This window comes from Pleurodeles waltl, chromosome 12 (genome assembly GCF_031143425.1).
Source record: "Pleurodeles waltl isolate 20211129_DDA chromosome 12, aPleWal1.hap1.20221129, whole genome shotgun sequence".
Taxonomy (NCBI): Eukaryota; Metazoa; Chordata; class Amphibia; order Caudata; family Salamandridae; genus Pleurodeles; species Pleurodeles waltl.
The window spans coordinates 3,523,486-3,536,352 of NC_090451.1; the positions used below are offsets into that span (position 1 = coordinate 3,523,486).

The 12,867-nt window shown below is 39.8% G+C and overlaps 6 non-coding genes across 6 annotated transcripts; all 6 read left to right on the top strand.

The window, feature by feature from the left end:
* Positions 1–1,205: 1,205 nt before the first annotated feature.
* Positions 1,206–1,287, top strand: TRNAS-GCU (transfer RNA serine (anticodon GCU)). The gene has a single exon. It is a non-coding gene; the product is annotated as a tRNA-Ser (tRNA).
* Positions 1,288–1,792: 505 nt separating this feature from the next.
* Positions 1,793–1,874, top strand: TRNAL-AAG (transfer RNA leucine (anticodon AAG)). Its single transcript has one exon. It is a non-coding gene; the product is annotated as a tRNA-Leu (tRNA).
* Positions 1,875–6,528: 4,654 nt separating this feature from the next.
* Positions 6,529–6,610, top strand: TRNAS-GCU (transfer RNA serine (anticodon GCU)). Its single transcript has one exon. It is a non-coding gene; the product is annotated as a tRNA-Ser (tRNA).
* A 505-nt stretch (positions 6,611–7,115) lies between these two features.
* On the top strand, positions 7,116–7,197 carry TRNAL-AAG (transfer RNA leucine (anticodon AAG)). The gene has a single exon. It is a non-coding gene; the product is annotated as a tRNA-Leu (tRNA).
* Positions 7,198–11,851: 4,654 nt separating this feature from the next.
* Positions 11,852–11,933, top strand: TRNAS-GCU (transfer RNA serine (anticodon GCU)). The gene has a single exon. It is a non-coding gene; the product is annotated as a tRNA-Ser (tRNA).
* Positions 11,934–12,438: 505 nt separating this feature from the next.
* Positions 12,439–12,520, top strand: TRNAL-AAG (transfer RNA leucine (anticodon AAG)). The gene has a single exon. It is a non-coding gene; the product is annotated as a tRNA-Leu (tRNA).
* Positions 12,521–12,867: the final 347 nt, after the last annotated feature.

The following is a 12,867-nucleotide window of genomic DNA, read 5'->3' on the forward strand; positions in this document are numbered from 1 at the left end:
AGGTGTTCACTAAAATCTGACGCAAATAGACAAATGACTGAGTTCTTGCTTTGTTGAACCATGCACTACTGAGACTTTGCTAAGTTGCTTCTTAATAATTATGTGTTAATACTGAGTGAATATTCTCTATGCATTGATTAATTGCGTTTCTAATTGCAAATCTGAAGAGTTACTAATGAGATGAATTGCTGATGAGATTAACAGAAATGACTTTAGATTGTAACCAGTAGGGAAATAAATATCCTAACACTTAACTAAATTAGTGTGGTTATTCATGACTGAAAGATCATGGTGTGTTCACTTTATTGACTCTCATTAAAGGTTATTGATTAGCATGCTGATTAGTTATTGCGATTGTTGCTGAGATATTGATCTATTGATTTGTGATGCCAAAAGACATCTCGTACTGGGAAGTCCCCGAACCTGGTCTAAAAGGTTCATCGACCTAGGCATGTCTCCTTGTAAGTTTACTTATCAAGGCTCTGACGCGCCTTCACTAATAAAAAGTAATCTGATCGCTTGCTGCGGAGTCATCGTCAACAAAAACTACCAAAATATTACTTCAATGTATTGTAATTACGACTGCCTCAGTTTTATGCATTACGTGAGTAGTCGGACAGCAATTTATTTAGCGCAAAAATATTTCTTGTTGATGCACGTACGTTTTTAAACTGAAGTGTCATAGCTGTAGCGGCAATACTCCCAGTTTAGGTGGTTTTATAAACTAAGTTTTACTTTCTCCTACTTAAAACTTTTTGCAGAACAATGCACATTAAATGGGAAGGCAGTTTTCCTTAATTGTGTACTATTTGCTGCCTAATGTTGACATGTAAGCACACCACCAATAACTGACACCTAGAGACTCGAAAGCGCCATACCAGTACAATATTTGTATGATATTGCACTTTAAATCCACGTACAACTGAATTAAAGCAATCTTAGCTCATTTGAGGGTAGTGTGATAGTACATCACATATGGATAGAACACGTTTGGAAAGTGTAATTTTCATGATTACATTACATTTAACATATAAATTCAAGCTGAAGTAGGGATGGACAACAAGGTCGTATAGAGCAAAGCTGAAGACAACAAGTTACCATAACAATCTGTAAATATATGCTCTTTATTATGTTTAGACAACTATCACCTAATAGAACACATTTTGGTTACCATATTTTGTACTCCTGAAACATGGTGTTTTGAAGACGAGGTGGCCGAGTGGTTAAGGCGATGGACTGCTAATCCGTTGTGCTCTGCACGCCTGGGTTCGAATCCCATCCTTGTCGGTTTATTGTTCCGTCTTTAGTTTTTAGTATGTGGTAGGGCTGGGTTAACCCTATTTTATGTGAAAGTTAAATGACATATCCCATGGTATTTCCGGCAGTACAACGGCTCAGTTTGGAAACACCGCTCAGTTGAGTACTGTGCTTAGGCATTACTGTAAACAGCGCCAGCCGGGTTCTGCTCATGAATCACAAAATCTTTCCTGAGGCGGAGGGTTGGTAAGTTGAGGGACGTAGATAGTTTGATTCCTTATCCTTAAAGAAAGAGAAGCAGCACATGCGGGACGCCAATGTAAGGGTTGTCTTCCTACGGACTCTCAGGACTGGCACTCCCTGACACCTCCCATGGCCCGGGGCCAATCCTGACCTACTGAATGTATCACGTGCCTGCTGCTGTTGGCGTTGACTTTCCTGGGATCACTTCACAGGCTATACACCCTTATTCTCCAACTCCCCTATACAACAGAACATCTCACTTCAGAAAGCTTACAGAAACAGGTTTGCACAGGGTAGTGTGGCCGAGCGGTCTAATGCGCTGGATTAAGGCTCCAGTCTCTTTGGAGGCGTGGGTTCGAATCCTACCACTGCCAGTATTTTTCAACTCACAAACGTATTTTGTCTGCATCAGTGTCTCACTCTCTGCCTTCTGCACCTACGATCCACATAGCGAGAGGTGAGACTATGTAAAGTGGTGACGTATATATATAAGGGTAGCCAGACAGTGGCACCGAGCCTTCTTATTTTAAAAAACCACAACCTAAGGTGACAAGAATTGTATCGGTAAACAAACCAGCTGTCTTGAAGTCTAACTATAGAGGCGACGAGAGGGGTCACTGTGATGCTGAAAGTTCAGTGAGTGTAAACAGTAGAACGCTGTGTGATACGTTTCCTTGCAGTGATGACAGCTCGCGTTTCTAAAGCAGAGAGCAAACATACAATGGGGAAGAAGAATAAATAAGGAAAGACATATATTATATGCAGACAGTTATTATACTTTGCTTTTCACCTGTAACTCGCTCAACTGTCGGTGAATGCTGCGTTACCCTGCATAGCCAGGTCACCACAGCGGGTGTCCACAGTGTTTGGCCAAGTTACTATAGTTGTGAGCTTGTAGATGTGAGGTAGTGTGGCTGAGCAGGCTAAACTGGCTAGATTTAGGCTCCGCTCTCTCTGGAGCCGTGGGCTTGAATCCCAACACTTTAAGTTTACTTGAACCAAATACTTTTGCAAAAAAGGTTCATGTAATAAATATTCATTAGGGTCGTGGTTGTGAGTATGACACTAATGGATAAAAGTGGGACTAAAAATGCTACAATTCCTGAGACTACCACTGCACTAACAGCCTGGGAGAGGTTTGAGCTGGATACAAGATACTTGCATGAGGGAACTAACTCGAAAGGGGAACTATCCACTGATGTTTTCTATCGCTTGCTGAGTGAGTATGTTGACACAATGGATGCAAAAGATTGTTTTGTGTGTACACAGATTCCTGTTTCGGTACAAGAGGGGGTTACCTATTACAGACTGTCATTAACATATGGGATACGTTGTAGTCTGTTACTAACAAGATTCTATAACCAGGAAGAGATTCAATATTTTTACTCAAATCATGATCTTGTGTTTTCTAATGTGCCTATCATAGAGGATGTGAGTGGGGTAGCTAAGTACTATAGCATAAAGTTAGTTAAAGGATTCTTTCAGGCGACATTAACAATTAGTACATCTTATGCACACCACAATAATTTGACATGTTTGCTTACACCTGTAGAGAAAAGCTTTTTAGATCACACGGAAGAGAGAAGAAGGGCATTGAAGGGTAAACTAGAGAAAGGATTACAGCAACGGGCCTTTGCTAGTAGTGACGGTTATAGTGCAATTAGAGAACAAGGGAAGTTAGCTTTAGACGCACTACATGTAGGAAAGCTTTGCATATCCAAGACCAAATCATACTATGACAATGTGTTTGTGGGAATGAGTGAATGTAAGCGTGTGTTTTTGTTTCAGAGTAAATGGACGTTCATGTTAAATGGACAGGATCCAGCAATCCCCGGGATTTATTATATATGTGGACTTAATGCTTATTACCGTCTTCCAAAGGGATTGTATGGGACATGTTATTTGGGGATAGTTTTCCCAAAGATATATCAACTTGACGATTTGAAAAGGTTACCAAAATTGTCTGAATTACATCGTACTAGACATAAGAAAGAGACTGCTGCTGGTGTAGTAGGAGACATATTTGGGACGATAATTTCTTCAGTGGGAGTTATTATGAACTCCATAAAGAATAAAAAGTTGTCTACTTTTGAGGATAACACGCTGACAAACTTTTCAGGGGCTATACTCCTGATGGATACTGAACTTGCTGCGGAGGGGGCTATGACCCTTCAAAACAGGCTTGCTTTAGACATTCTTTTAGTGAAAAATGGCAGAGTTTGTAGATTGCTCAATGGGTGTAATTGTTGCGCTTACATACCAGATAATAGTAATGAGATTAGAAGTATGCTTACTAACTTGACTGGCGATAGTACGGACTTGAAGGATTTGAAAGAACCAGGTGTTTGGAAAAAGGTTGGGAAAGGATTTGCTTCAGTGGGAAATTGGATTAGTAACATTTGGCATGGGACATTGTCTAAAATAATACAGGGGATATTGATTGTTATAGATTGCTTATTTGGATCATGGGTGGCATGTAAAATTAGTAAAAGAATAAAATTGAAGATGGCAAAAAATAATAGGAGGAGGGAAGAAAAACAAAGGGAAAAATTATTCAGGGCAAGATCAAAGGGGAAACCAAGAAGGGAAGAGATTGATATGAGGGAATTTTAGTATGTAAAATTAGTAGGGAAGATTTGTGTGATGACAAGAGTCATCAGAGGAGGGATTGCTGGAGTGTGTCTTTTAAAATTAATATTAACATGAAAAGCTTACAATATATTGTGTAATGAAGCTGCATAAAAAATGTGTTAACGTAGAAATAATGCACACGTTTGAAATGTGCCCACGGGGAGTGGCTACCAATGTATACGAAGATTAATGAAAGTTATTAATGCTGAATGAATTATGTACTAATGTTTTTAATTTGTATTAACATATCAAAATTGGAGTTATGTATTAGGAGTTTGTTTATTAAGCAGTAGGCCTTAGTTTAGCGAAGGTCTGTGCCTAGCTGCCTGGTCTCATATTAAACTGTCTTTTTCTAACGTGCAATGTGCTATTTTCCTGAAGGACATGAAACTGTACTTTCCCAGAAGCTAGAGATGTGTGTAGCTGTAGTAAATTCTTTCTCATGGGACCCTACTTGCTCAAGGAGACATTCTTGCTGAATGCAACAGTGTAATTTGTAACAGGTGCAAGGCTGCCTGGAGTAGGAGAAAACAATGGAACTACTGACTGTAGCGTAAAATGTAACTTTTCTTACCTGACATTCCAACCGATGAAAACGTCAATAACATGGGCCAATCAACAACATGAGAACTGTGGTTTGTGTAAAACTCTGGTGAAGATTATTGGACAGAGATGGCGATGCACCAATGATTATCCATTGAGGAATTAGGAGTAAATTAGACAGTTTTGATTTAACCACATGACCCGAGGAGAAATCAGGCATTTATTGGACATTCCACTCCAAGCCATTCTTTGCCATTCTACTGAGCCATTTAGGCCATTTCGTTTGAGACTTTGCCGTTTGTTCGCCCTGTTACTCTAAACCACCCTTTACTTATTCCTTACCTGATACTTACTTCTCCTCTATATGAGGGAAGTTCTTGTTCCTTAGCTATGCCATACTGATACTTTGCCCTGTCCTTTCTTTGCTGATCATGCAAACGACTGATGTCCCGAGGACGAAGACTGACGCTGTTTGCTGATCCGTTGGATGGGTAACTATCTGATGAAAATTGTAATTGTCTGTTTGCCTTTTCTTTCTAGGTACCAACTGCTCTTTGATAGAGGCCATGGTTAGATGTTTTCCAAATTTGAGTTTGCTAAATTGTTTTGCATGAAGCCCAACATGCTGATGCTAATATGAGGTTATTTAAGGTGTTCACTAAAATCTGACGCAAATAGACAAATGACTAAGTTCTTGCTTTGTTGAACCATGCACTAGTGAGACTTTGCTAAGTTGCTTCTTAATAATTATGTGTTAATACTGAGTGAATATTCTCTATGCATTGATTAATTGCGTTTCTAATTGCAAATCTGAAGAGTTACTAATGAGATGAATTGCTGATGAGATTAACAGAAATGACTTTAGATTGTAACCAGTAGGGAAATAAATATCCTAACACTTAACTAAATTGGTGTGGTTATTCATGACTGAAAGATCATGGTGTGTTCACTTTATTGACTCTCATTAAAGGTTATTGATTAGCATGCTGATTAGTTATTGCGATTGTTGTTGAGATATTGATCTATTGATTTGTGATGCCAAAAGACATCTCGTACTGGGAAGTCCCCGAACCTGGTCTAAAAGGTTCATCGACCTAGGCGTGTCTCCTTGTAAGTTTACTTATCAAGGCTCTGACGCGCCTTCACTAATAAAAAGTAATCTGATTGCTTGCTGCGGAGTCATCGTCAACAAAAACTACCAAAATATTACTTCAATGTATTGTAAATACGACTGCCTCAGTTTTATGCATTACGTGAGTAGTCGGACAGCAATTTATTTAGCGCAAAAATATATCTTGTTGATGCACGTACGTTTTTAAACTGAAGTGTCATAGCTGTAGCGGCAATACTCCCAGTTTAGGTGGTTTATAAACTAAGTTTTACTTTCTCCTACTTAAAACTTTTTGCAGAACAATGCACATTAAATGGGAAGGCAGTTTTCCTTAATTGTGTACTATTTGCTGCCTAATGTTGACATGTAAGCACACCACCAATAACTGACACCTAGAGACTCGAAAGCGCCATACCAGTACAATATTTGTATGATATTGCACTTTAAATCCACGTACAACTGAATTAAAGCAATCTTAGCTCATTTGAGGGTAGTGTGATAGTACATCACATATGGATAGAACACGTTTGGAAAGTGTAATTTTCATGATTACATTACATTTAACATATAAATTCAAGCTGAAGTAGGGATGGACAACAAGGTCGTATACAGCAAAGCTGAAGACAACAAGTTACCATAACAATCTGTAAATATATGCTCTTTATTATGTTTAGACAACTATCACCTAATAGAACACATTTTGGCTACCATATTTTGTACTCCTGAAACATGGTGTTTTTGAAGACGAGGTGGCCGAGTGGTTAAGGCGATGGACTGCTAATCCATTGTGCTCTGCACGCGTGGGTTCGAATCCCATCCTCGTCGGTTTATTGTTCCGTCTTTAGTTTTTAGTATGTGGAAGGGCTGGGTTAACCCTATTTTATGTGAAAGTTAAATGACATATCCCATGGTATTTCCGGCAGTACAACGGCTTAGTTTGGAAACACCGCTCAGTTGAGTACTGTGCTTAGGCATTACTGTAAACAGCGCCAGCCGGGTTCTGCTCATGAATCACAAAATCTTTCCTGAGGCGGAGGGTTGGTAAGTTGAGGGACGTAGATAGTTTGATTCCTTATCCTTAAAGAAAGAGAAGCAGCGTGTGCGGGACGCCAATGTAAGGGTTGTCTTCCTACGGACTCTCAGGACTTGCGCTCCCTGACACCTCCCATGGCCTGGGGCCAATCCTGACCTACTGAATGTATCACGTGCCTGCTGCTGTTGGCGTTGACTTTCCTAGGATCACTTCACAGGCTATACACCCTTATTCTCCAAGTCCCCTATACAACAGAAAATCTCACTTCAGAAAGCTTACAGAAACAGGTTTGCAGAGGGTAGTGTGGCCGAGTGGTCTAAGGTGCTGGATTAAGGCTCCAGTCTCTTTGGAGGCATGGGTTCGAATCCCACCGCTGCCAGTATTTTTCAACTCACAAACGTATTTTGTCTGCATCAGTGTCTCACTCTCTGCCTTCTGCAACTACGATCCACATAGCGAGAGGTGAGACTATGTAAAGTGGTGACGTATATATATAAGGGTAGCCAGACAGTGGGACCGAGCCTTCTTATTTTAAAAAACCACAACCTAAGGTGACAAGAATTGTATCGGTAAACAAACCAGCTGTCTTGAAGTCTAACTATAGAGGCGACGAGAGGGGTCACTGTGATGCTGAAAGTTCAGTGAGTGTAAACAGTAGAACGCTGTGTGATACGTTTCCTTGCAGTGATGACAGCTCGCGTTTCTAAAGCAGAGAGCAAACATACAATGGGGAAGAAGAATAAATAAGGAAAGACATATATTATATGCAGACAGTTATTATACTTTGCTTTTCACCTGTAACTCGCTCAAATGTCGGTGAATGCTGCGTTACCCTGCATAGCCAGGTTACCACAGCGGGTGTCCACAGTGTTTGGCCAAGTTACTATAGTTGTGAGCTTGTAGATGTGAGGTAGCGTGGCTGAGCAGGCTAAACTGGCTATATTTAGGCTCCAGTCTCTCTGGAGCCATGGGCTTGAATCCCAACACTTTAAGTTTACTTGACCCAAATACTTTTGCAAAAAAGGTTCATGTAATAAATATTCATTAGGGTCGTGGTTGTGAGTATGACACTAATGGATAAAAGTGGGACTAACAATGCTACAATTCCTGAGACTACCACTGCACTAACAGCCTGGGAGAGGTTTGAGCTGGATACAAGATACTTGCATGAGGGAACTAACTCGAAAGGGGAACTATCCACTGATGTTTTCTATCGCTTGCTGAGTGAGTATGTTGACACAATGGATGCAAAAGATTGTTTTGTGTGTACACAGATTCCTGTTTCGGTACAAGAGGGGGTTACCTATCATAGACTGTCATTAACATATGGGATACGTTGTAGTCTGTTACTAACAAGATTCTATAACCAGGAAGAGATTCAATATTTTTACTCAAATCATGATCTTGTGTTTTCTAATGTGCCTATCATAGAGGATGTGAGTGGGGTAGCTAAGTACTATAGCATAAAGTTAGTTAAAGGATTCTTTCAGGCGACATTAACAATTAGTACATCTTATGCACACCACAATAATTTGACATGTTTGCTTACACCTGTAGAGAAAAGCTTTTTAGATCACACGGAAGAGAGAAGAAGGGCATTGAAGGGTAAACTAGAGAAAGGATTACAGCAACGGGCCTTTGCTAGTAGTGACGGTTATAGTGCAATTAGAGAACAAGGGAAGTTAGCTTTAGACGCACTACATGTAGGAAAGCTTTGCATATCCAAGACCAAATCATACTATGACAATGTGTTTGTGGGAATGAGTGAATGTAAGCGTGTGTTTTTGTTTCAGAGTAAATGGACGTTCATGTTAAATGGACAGGATCCAGCAATCCCCGGGATTTATTATATATGTGGACTTAATGCTTATTACCGTATTCCAAAGGGATAGTATGGGACATGTTATTTGGGGATAGTTTTCCCATTGATATATCAACTTGACGATTTGAAAAGGTTACCAAAATTGTCTGAATTACATCGTACTAGACATAAGAAAGAGACTGCTGCTGGTGTAGTAGGAGACATATTTGGGACGATAATTTCTTCAGTGGGAGTTATTATGAACTCCATAAAGAATAAAAAGTTGTCTACTTTTGAGGATAACATGCTGACAAACTTTTCAGGGGCTATACTCCTGATGGATACTGAACTTGCTGCGGAGGGGGCTATGACTCTTCAAAACAGGCTTGCTTTAGACATTCTTTTAGTGAAAAATGGCAGAGTTTGTAGATTGCTCAATGGGTGTAATTGTTGCGCTTACATACCAGATAATAGTAATGAGATTAGAAGTATGCTTACTAACTTGACTAGGGATAGTACGGACTTGAAGGATTTGAAAGAACCAGGTGTTTGGAAAAAGGTTGGGAAAGGATTTGCTTCAGTGGGAAATTGGATTAGTAACATTTGGCATGGGACATTGTCTAAAATAATACAGGGGATATTGATTGTTATAGATTGCTTATTTGGATAATGGGTGGCATGTAAAATTAGTAAAAGAATAAAATTGAAGATGGCGAAAAATAATAGGAGGAGGGAAGAAAAATAAAGGGAAAAATTATTCAGGGCAAGATCAAAGGGGAAACCAAGAAGGGAAGAGATTGATATGAGGGAATTTTAGTATGTAAAATTAGTAGGGAAGATTTGTGTGATGACAAGAGTCATCAGAGGAGGGATTGCTGGAGTGTGTCTTTTAAAATTAATATTAACATGAAAAGCTTTCAATATATTGTGTAATGAAGCTGCATAAAAAATGTGTTAACGTAGAAATAATGCACACGTTTGAAATGTGCCCACGGGGAGTGGCTACCAATGTATACGAAGATTAATGAAAGTTATTAATGCTGAATGAATTATGTACTAATGTTTTTAATTTGTATTAACATATCAAAATTGGAGTTATGTATTAGGAGTTTGTTTATTAAGCAGTAGGCCTTAGTTTAGCGAAGGTCTGTGCCTAGCTGCCTGGTCTCATATTAAACTGTCTTTTTCTAACGTGCAATGTGCTATTTTCCTGAAGGACATGAAACTGTACTTTCCCAGAAGCTAGAGATGTGTGTAGCTGTAGTAAATTCTTTCTCATGGGACCCTACTTGCTCAAGGAGACATTCTTGCTGAATGCAACAGTGTAATTTGTAACAGGTGCAAGGCTGCCTGGAGTAGGAGAAAACAATGGAACTACTGACTGTAGCGTAAAATGTAACTTTTCTTACCTGACATTCCAACCGATGAAAACGTCAATAACATGGGCCAATCAACGACATGAGAACTGTGGTTTGTGTAAAACTCTGGTGAAGATTATTGGACAGAGATGGCGATGCACCAATGATTATCCATTGAGGAATTAGGAGTAAATTAGACAGTTTTGATTTAACCACATGACCCGAGGAGAAATCAGGCATTTATTGGACATTCCACTCCAAGCCATTCTTTGCCATTCTACTGAGCCATTTAGGCCATTTCGTTTGAGACTTTGCCGTTTGTTCGCCCTGTTACTCTAAACCACCCTTTACTTATTCCTTACCTGATACTTACTTCTCCTCTATATGAGGGAAGTTCTTGTTCCTTAGCTATGCCATACTGATACTTTGCCCTGTCCTTTCTTTGCTGATCATGCAAACGACTGATGTCCCGAGGACGAAGACTGACGCTGTTTGCTGATCCGTTGGATGGGTAACTATCTGATGAAAATTGTAATTGTCTGTTTGCCTTTTCTTTCTAGGTACCAACTGCTCTTTGATATAGGCCATGGTTAGATGTTTTCCAAATTTGAGTTTGCTAAATTGTTTTGCATGAAGCCCAACATGCTGATGCTAATATGAGGTTATTTAAGGTGTTCACTAAAATCTGACGCAAATAGACAAATGACTAAGTTCTTGCTTTGTTGAACCATGCACTAGTGAGACTTTGCTAAGTTGCTTCTTAATAATTATGTGTTAATACTGAGTGAATATTCTCTATGCATTGATTAATTGCGTTTCTAATTGCAAATCTGAAGAGTTACTAATGAGATGAATTGCTGATGAGATTAACAGAAATGACTTTAGATTGTAACCAGTAGGGAAATAAATATCCTAACACTTAACTAAATTGGTGTGGTTATTCATGACTGAAAGATCATGGTGTGTTCACTTTATTGACTCTCATTAAAGGTTATTGATTAGCATGCTGATTAGTTATTGCGATTGTTGTTGAGATATTGATCTATTGATTTGTGATGCCAAAAGACATCTCGTACTGGGAAGTCCCCGAACCTGGTCTAAAAGGTTCATCGACCTAGGCGTGTCTCCTTGTAAGTTTACTTATCAAGGCTCTGACGCGCCTTCACTAATAAAAAGTAATCTGATTGCTTGCTGCGGAGTCATCGTCAACAAAAACTACCAAAATATTACTTCAATGTATTGTAAATACGACTGCCTCAGTTTTATGCATTACGTGAGTAGTCGGACAGCAATTTATTTAGCGCAAAAATATATCTTGTTGATGCACGTACGTTTTTAAACTGAAGTGTCATAGCTGTAGCGGCAATACTCCCAGTTTAGGTGGTTTATAAACTAAGTTTTACTTTCTCCTACTTAAAACTTTTTGCAGAACAATGCACATTAAATGGGAAGGCAGTTTTCCTTAATTGTGTACTATTTGCTGCCTAATGTTGTCATGTAAGCACACCACCAATAACTGACACCTAGAGACTCGAAAGCGCCATACCAGTACAATATTTGTATGATATTGCACTTTAAATCCACGTACAACTGAATTAAAGCAATCTTAGCTCATTTGAGGGTAGTGTGATAGTACATCACATATGGATAGAACACGTTTGGAAAGTGTAATTTTCATGATTACATTACATTTAACATATAAATTCAAGCTGAAGTAGGGATGGACAACAAGGTCGTATACAGCAAAGCTGAAGACAACAAGTTACCATAACAATCTGTAAATATATGCTCTTTATTATGTTTAGACAACTATCACCTAATAGAACACATTTTGGCTACCATATTTTGTACTCCTGAAACATGGTGTTTTTGAAGACGAGGTGGCCGAGTGGTTAAGGCGAAGGACTGCTAATCCATTGTGCTCTGCACGCGTGGGTTCGAATCCCATCCTCGTCGGTTTATTGTTCCGTCTTTAGTTTTTAGTATGTGGTAGGGCTGGGTTAACCCTATTTTATGTGAAAGTTAAATGACATATCCCATGGTATTTCCGGCAGTACAACGGCTTAGTTTGGAAACACCGCTCAGTTGAGTACTGTGCTTAGGCATTACTGTAAACAGCGCCAGCCGGGTTCTGCTCATGAATCACAAAATCTTTCCTGAGGCGGAGGGTTGGTAAGTTGAGGGACGTAGATAGTTTGATTCCTTATCCTTAAAGAAAGAGAAGCAGCGTGTGCGGGACGCCAATGTAAGGGTTGTCTTCCTACGGACTCTCAGGACTTGCGCTCCCTGACACCTCCCATGGCCCGGGGCCAATCCTGACCTACTGAATGTATCACGTGCCTGCTGCTGTTGGCATTGACTTTCCTAGGATCACTTCACAGGCTATACACCCTTATTCTCCAAGTCCCCTATACAACAGAACATCTTACTTCAGAAAGCTTACAGAAACAGGTTTGCAGAGGGTAGTGTGGCCGAGTGGTCTAAGGTGCTGGATTAAGGCTCCAGTCTCTTTGGAGGCATGGGTTCGAATCCCACCGCTGCCAGTATTTTTCAACTCACAAACGTATTTTGTCTGCATCAGTGTCTCACTCTCTGCCTTCTGCAACTACGATCCACATAGCGAGAGGTGAGACTATGTAAAGTGGTGACGTATATATATAAGGGTAGCCAGACAGTGGGACCGAGCCTTCTTATTTTAAAAAACCACAACCTAAGGTGACAAGAATTGTATCGGTAAACAAACCAGCTGTCTTGAAGTCTAACTATAGAGGCGACGAGAGGGGTCACTGTGATGCTGAAAGTTCAGTGAGTGTAAACAGTAGAACGCTGTGTGATACGTTTCCTTGCAGTGATGACAGCTCGCGTTTTTTAAAGCAGAGAGCAAACATAC